Source organism: Phasianus colchicus, chromosome 18 (genome assembly GCF_987193195.1).
Source record: "Phasianus colchicus chromosome 18, bPhaCol1.hap1.1, whole genome shotgun sequence".
NCBI classification, from domain to species: domain Eukaryota; kingdom Metazoa; phylum Chordata; class Aves; order Galliformes; family Phasianidae; genus Phasianus; species Phasianus colchicus.
Window position 1 is genome coordinate 2,933,658 of NC_143453.1, and position 7,579 is coordinate 2,941,236.

Sequence of the window (7,579 nt, forward strand, 5' to 3'; positions counted from 1 at the left end):
TTGCAGAGACACTGACAGTCAGCTGGGTAATTATTGTCATTTGTACTGATAAACTGGGATTCTGAGGTACCCTTTTTTGCTACTGATATTTCTCTGAAACAGCCCCAGCCATCTCTTAATGGCAGAAAGGAGTCAGTGTTCCCAGATGTCTGATCCTGAGTCACACGGGCTACAAGAACTTGCATTCAGCACAGGAGGTGGGAGAGGTTCATAGTTTAACACACAGTTTAATTTATTATGTCGTATTAAAAACAGTACCCAGATAAGATCTTGTACAGAGTGAATCCTTCCACTGACTGCAGTGGGAGTTGCAGGTTTACAGTGCACTCTTATTGCCTACGTTTTGCATTCAGTCATCATGAGGTATGAACAACACCAACTCAAGATGGAGTATTTGTCTCCTCTTGCCTGCTTTCTTCTTGTCTTCATGAGTCTCCTGCACATTGCTTCCTGAGCAGCATCTCCTGCTCAGTCACATCACTCTGATTGACATTCCATTTAAAGCTGGGCATCTGAGCATCCTGAAGAACGTGGGCTTTGGTGCTGCAGTGCACAGCAGGGGAATGTTTCTAGAACCTCAACTGGAAAGACTGCTTCAAGAAGGTGGAGATCAACTTGGAAATGCTACCTAGCCACAGCACACTGACTGTTAATTTGACACTTCCTCTTTAAAGTATTGGCTCTGTAAGGCATATAAACAGCTATCTGCTTTAAGCATATTCCGTCCTGTTTCTGATGTTTCTAGGACTATCCATTCAGCTTAAATATAATTGATGCCTGCTCAAAAGGCTTGGTGTTCTGCATCCTCAAACACTATTTCTTATGCTTGCTAGGAAAAGTTTGCCCGTGATAGACAGGCTCGTGTCTCTGGGAGAGTTTGAGAGCTCTTCAAACAGTTCTACACACTAGCAAACCATTCAATATTTAATTGCTCTTTCTTGACTGTATGGACATTTTCTTAATGTGTTAGTTCAGCAGAGCAATAGGAATCTCTCAGCTTGGTGCCTGTGCCCCAGCTGTTTGCATAGTGTGGCTCACTAAGTACTATGCTCAGCAACTACAGAAGCATGGGGGCCCACATACAGCCTTTTTCTGCCACAGAGCACCTAAACATGATTCCCACACAAAGATCCCAGGAAAACTCAATCCCACAAAAGCAGATCTGTGTCAAAATCAGTGCTCAGTATGGTATAGTTCAAGCCTGTGACTGCAAGTGGGTGTGTTGTACAAAGGGAACATCCAGTCTTGGGCTCCAGGGTGTTCAGGATGGGTTTCTCCATAGTAAATGAATTTGATTGGGGCAGCAAGGATCTGAACTTGGAAGTTTAGAGGCCTTTTTCCATTTGAACAGGACTTTCTCTAATGCAGACCTCTCAGATCACCAAGCTCAAGCCCAAACCACCCCCACCATGCTCACCATCCATGTCTCTCAGTACCACATCTCCACTGTTCTGGCACACCCCCAAGGATGGTGACCCCACCACCTCCCTGAGCGAAATAAGCTTGCCATTGCCTGGAAGACGGGATGATTGTTGTCTGTCAAAAGATTTGAAACCACTTTTCATATCAGAGATGATGATTAAGGAAAACACAAAGTTGATTCCAATACAGTGCACAACCAGGAAGCAAGATTCCGGAGAGGCGTAAAGAAATAAGCACTATAATACACCTCAGTCGCTACTTGACAAGGGTAGTGAATTTTAATTTAAGTGTTCCATTTTATATAGGAACATGGTTAATTTTCACAGCTTGAGAGGGGTTGGGGCCTGACTCTTGAGACAAACCATTTTCCCTGGGAATTGTCTCCCCCATTAGAAGTCTTTACCTGAGGCAAAGCTCAGCATGTTATAGCTTCAGTCTCAGGCATCCCACAGAGTGTGAATGGATCTATTTATCCCTTGGGTTTTCTCATAAGTTTGAAGCTCAGTAGTTAATCAAAATAACCTTGCAGCCCTAGTAATGAAGTACAGCAATCTCTGTTTGCAGATGCTCTGGAAATTGAGTTGTTTGCTGGACAATCCCAGATGGGTTAGCACCATCTTCATCAGGAAAAAAAAACACTTCACTACAGTGCAAACGGCCTTCCCAGGAAGAACACTTTCAAGGGAGATTTTCCTTTCTGAGAAGAACTGAAGGCCCCATAAATTGGCCAGTCTGTACCTGTAGAGGATCGTGCTGACTCCCTGGGGCTCAAGCCAGGGACATTACTATGAGAAATGAGCACAGTGGAATTGCCATGTCACAGCCTGAACCAATAATTAAGCACCAGGTGAGAAGGTGGGCTAACATGGGGAGCTCAGGTGCAAGCAATGCACCTGAGTGACGAGAAGGTGTGGAGCCTGGATCCACCCCTCGTCAATTCTGATTTAAGGGTTAGCAATGGAGGAAGTGGGATTTCCCTGGGTAGAGGTTGTGCTCTTCTTGTGCTGGTTGTTGGCAGAGGTGAGCTAATTTTCTTTTTTTTTGTTACCTGCTAATGCTCTGTCGTGTTTGTATCCCATTAGAAGGCACTGCCCTTGCCTTCTTTTGCTGTATGCATGAGCCAGCAGTGTGCTCCTGCAGCCTGGAAGGCTGTGTTATTGTTCTGTATAGAAGTAATGAAGGACCTGCAAAGTAATGGGAAGCTTTTTATGGTTGCAGTGTAGGAAGAAAGGCAGAATTACTGGTGCAGTTTTCTAGGTTTTGTGGTCACTATGGCTGGGGTGAACTGGAAGGGTTATATACTTTAATGTAGGTGATAGCATTCAATTGGGCAGCAGCACCACTCTCTATCTGGGAAGAGGTTGAGTTTACATCCTACCTGGGTACACATACCTAGGGCTGAGAAACACACTGGAGAAGTTAAATACCCATCTGATATCCCTGAACGTTCTGCCTCTGCTTTAAGTCTACTTAATGCATGCCATTTCTGCCTTGGTGAGGATGAAAGCATTATTTAACACCTTGCAGTTTTTCAGGAAACAGCTCTACACTTTGACCCTTCTACCACCCCTCAGATGCTTGAACCAAGTTTTCAATGTAAATACATGCTAGCTAGTTTTGTAATATGGAACTGTCAGTCCAAAGTGAGGAACAGCATGAGAAGATCTGGTAATAGGGAAAAGAGAGAGGCTATCTGTAGAAATGAAGGAATAGTTAATCTATGCTTCTCCATGAATATTTAGAAGCATTTCCTCAACTTGTGCTATGGAATATTACAGAAGGAAAAATACGAACCTTCTTATTTCATCTTATTTATTGATTTATTATAATTAACTTTGCCTAGATTGCACAAATGCATAAAGTCTGCATAAGAATGTGCTTGCTACTGGAATTACATGGTCTTTCACAGATGATCTCTTTCTGAAAGCAATGAAATCTGCTTGCTAATCAGCTACAGGAAAAATAGAGCATCCCCCTCACTCCCAACCCCAGTGCAGGAAGGAACTATGCTAGAATGTTGCACTCAGGAAAACTTGCAGAAAGACTCGAATCTATTTAGAAAACCTAAAAGGAAAACTGATCATAGAGTGTAAGTCCCAACAGATGGAAGAGATTTCTGATAGCCGGGGGCTTTCAGTCTAACTAACAAAGACAGTGTAAGATTCAGTCAGTAAAGGTTGGAAGCAGATGGATTCAAGACAGAAATAAGGTGCTATCTGGGAACTGTAAGGGAGATCAGGTTTTGAAGTGAGAAGTAGCTTCTTGATTGCCTGGAGTCTTTAAAGGGTGATTCAGAGCCTTTGTGAAATTTGTGTACTCTATAACACATGGGGTTGAATTCCAGAACTGTGAGGTGGATTTGGTGACTGAGCCAAACTCACCTTCCTTGATCACCATGATCCCTTGAGGCTTATGCATCCAGGGCTCCTGCCTGCTACTTGTGGGTTTACCTGCAGCTAGCCTGGGCAGGGAGAATTCATCTCTGCCTTGAAACTCTTCTGCAAGAAAGTCCTGTTTGCTCATCCCCATGTGTGTCCAACCAAGCCTATGGAGTGATTCATAAACAATTTCAACTTGAACATCCCCAGAGCAGTGCTTGGAAACTTGATCCTACAAGTGAGATAGTCCAGATGTGTCCATACTGGACTGCTCTAGTTTGTCACCAGGGATCAGCCAAGCTTGGATTAAACATGTGTCACCTGGAGAGATCAGAGCAGACGAAACAAATGGATCCTCCCCAGAGCACTACCAAGGGTTCTGCTGCATTGCAAAGCTGGTGGGTAGCATGATGGTTTGGGATTTTCTCCTTCTGCTCTCCTGAGGTGAGGTCAGGAGCACAGACAAAGCGGGGCCAGTTTGAAACAAATTTTCTGCAATTGCTGCACGACTGGAATGAAAATTTCAATTCAGTTATCTTTATTTCTTCCCTGTGCTCTGAAATAGTTTAAAAGGTTCAGGTGAAGGCTGAGCCTGCAAGTTCTGAAAGGACGTGCTGCTATTACCCAGAAATAATACCTATCAAAACAGACCAAACAAATGTGACCCTCGTTGTCGCCAGCCCTCAGTTAAGCCAGCTGGTCTATCTAATCTGTCTCATCTTTGTGTTTTCTCCCTCTCAGCTAAATCATTAAACATCATGCAGAACTCATCCATCCCATTGCATCAATCCATTTCCTATTGGCAAAGGTGAAATTGCAATCCACCAGCCAGGGATGCCAATGTCTTGTAGGCGACAGAGGGGCTCCCAGGTGAATTTCCAAAGATGGAAACAAGTTGTGGGGTAAAAATACATGCCAAAGACTACAACTGCCGCAATGGTTCACAGGTAGGTCAAAGCCATGAGATTTCCCCTTTCATTCTGGTGCTCATTCCTCCTTTGAGCTTGGAGGAATCATCTGCTTTTTTCATGCTTGTTTGTTTGTTTTTTTTTTTTTGGTTGGGAAAATAATCATTTGTAGCATAGGTTGAGGAGGGAGGATGGAGGGAAATGCTCTGAACTTCCCACTGGTTCTGGGAACATTAATTCTGGGGCTGTGTCCCTGTGCATGACTTGAATGCAAGTTTGGGCCCAGATCTCAGTCTCAGAGAGTCTGAAAAATGGAGATCTGTGGTCAGAAAGGTTCCCAGAGTAGAACAGAGCATTCAGGAGAGAGCTTCACTTGAGATTCCTAAAGAAGAGGAGTTCAGTGCAGGATCACTCAAGCACACAATACCTGGGAATGGTCCCATGACTAAATGTTGGGTGGTAGACCAAGAGGACATGGCCACCTTGGGCAGCTTTAAAATCCCTTCTGTCTCTTTCTCATAGAGCATACACCTCCCTCTGTTACACCTGGACTCCTTGAACCTAAGTTCCCCCTCTTTCTGCTGGTCCAGCAGTGTCCAAATTTCTCCTCAGATTCCTATGTGACCTTTAAGTCAGTCCCTGCCCCTGTTCCACATGGCCTGATTTTCTAGCAGTATAACTCACAGTTCCAGGCACACTAAGTACCAGCTGGGCAGTTCATCCTGTTAGTAGGATTACAGAATAACACTAGAAACCACAGTTACAATAAATTAACTACCTAAATTAATAGCAGAAATTTAGCACATCATGAGCCTGACTTTTTTTTTTTTCCCAGGTGTAGTTTCAGAGCTGAGACGTTCTGCCTTGCGTTTTGCTATGGGATGGGTTCATCTTGGAGACAGATATGAAAAGTTCAGGTAACCAGCTCATCACAGTCCCATTGTGGTCAGCAGTGATGTGCATAGAGGAACCCCAATGTACCTTTCCAGCTTCCCTCAAATGGAGTTAGGAAAAAACTCCCAGTAGCATTTTGGAGTGAAATGGAGAAGCAGCAGCCTTTGGGCATCAATTGGAAAAGAGTGAGGATGAAAGATGCATGACCCAGAGGAGGAGAAGGATAAAATGTGTTCCTTCAGATACAAAACTGATTGAAAACCTACTGCTGTGAATAAAACAGGGCTGTTCTTCTCATACAACGGACAGCTTTTGTTGCTTGGAGCCTGAGCTTGTGTTTCACTGCAGCAAAAGTAGTTGGAAGCACCAGGATGGTGTCAAACGTGGGACAGCTTGGCTCAGTAACCATATGGGCTTTTGGAGATGTGCATGGCAGATGTCCCTTGGAGAGCACTCCTGGACATGAGGGTATGTATGCGTGGTCAGTGTTCCTGATGTGTACAAACCAACCTGGCTGAAATCCTCTCCCCCAGCATTTTTATACAAGACTGCCTCAGCTCAGAGGCAGCTAACCCTTTCCTGAGGGTCAGGCATTCATTGCAAATCCTCTCATGCCAGCATCACTTCCATGGTGCCCTGATGCTTCCAGGACACAGATCACGTGATTTAGTGGGCAATTATCAGCTGCATGTGTATGGGATCACATGCATTGCACTGAAACTACCATGTGACACATCCTGGGCTTGATTAGGAACAAATCAATATTCACTGGGCTAACTGGGTTGTTATTTTTCCACTGCTCCACTAATATAACAACCTGACTGGCCTGTGTGTCTCTCTTTCTGACTCAGGCAGAAACGGTCAGTTAAAATATGCATGTTGGAGAAATATCCTTCACCTTACCTCTCACAAGAGCACCAGAATGAATTCAGCCCCCATCTGCACACTCCTGTCCATGCAGAGAGAGGTGGAGCTGGGGTCTGCTGCTTTCAAGACACTCGAAATCCCTGTATCTCTGCAAGGACAGCGAGAATCGATCCGACTCTAAATCCCATTTCTTATTTAATATTTAAGATAAACAGAATTTAAAGGGAATGTAGAAATTGCTAACTCATACCCAGGGAAAAACCATTTTTAAGAGAGTGAAACACCAGCTGAGAACTGCCATCCTATCTACATCTTTCTTTCCTTTCAGCCAAGCCGAATTTTTTTGCTGGCATTAGTATTGATTTACATGAGCAGAGGGCAGATGGTTTTTTTTCCTGCCCTTCAAAAAAGGGTCTGCTGCAATGTAGCAGGGAACAAGGCCATCTCATGCTTCGCTTTGGAAGTTGCCCTGTGTGGCCCTGGATGATGATAAAAGATGGGGACCTTCTGCAGAACTGCTGATGCACAGGTCCCAAAAACATATTAATTATAATTCTGGGTGGTAGGAAATTGTACGTGACACAAGTTCAGCCTGCACATAATTGCATCCGCTTGCATCTTACACTCAGGAGAAAGGAATAAGAAAGGAATAAGCAGGCTGTTTCTGAGATTTTCAAAAATGAGCTGCCTGATACCTCTGGAAGCAGAATAAAGTTATGTCTTTTTTCATTGTTGGCATTATCATAAATAATGTTCTGAGCCTGAATCCATTACTGAGTTGGAGAGGGACTCGTAGACCTTCGAAGGCAATTAGGATCAGCTGCAAAGGACAATGTGTTCTTTTTTTAACATGTACCTGTACAGCATTGTTACAGTGCCTGGAGAGAGATGCTTGGGAACTGCTCCTCTCCGTGAAAACTTCTGATTAAAATAATCCAAAGTTTGGTAAATTTTAGATTTGCCAAATACATTTTTCTAAAGCCTTTCTGTCTTCAGAAAAGTGAAATTCCTAAAACTTCCAAATTAAGCATCCTAGGATTTGAACAGAAATAATGGGGGGGGCGGAGGGAGGAGGAATCGCAGTTCAGAGAATTGGGTGGAAAAACTTCT

The 7,579-nt window shown here is 43.9% G+C and overlaps 1 long non-coding RNA gene across 1 annotated transcript; it reads left to right on the top strand.

The window, feature by feature from the left end:
• The first annotated feature begins 2,388 nt into the window (after positions 1 to 2,388).
• LOC116228312 (uncharacterized) lies at positions 2,389 to 7,333 on the top strand. The gene is made up of 4 exons (XR_004166749.2): positions 2,389 to 2,442; positions 4,542 to 4,747; positions 5,544 to 6,070; positions 6,454 to 7,333. It is a non-coding gene; the product is annotated as an uncharacterized LOC116228312 (long non-coding RNA).
• The last annotated feature ends 246 nt before the right edge of the window (positions 7,334 to 7,579 follow it).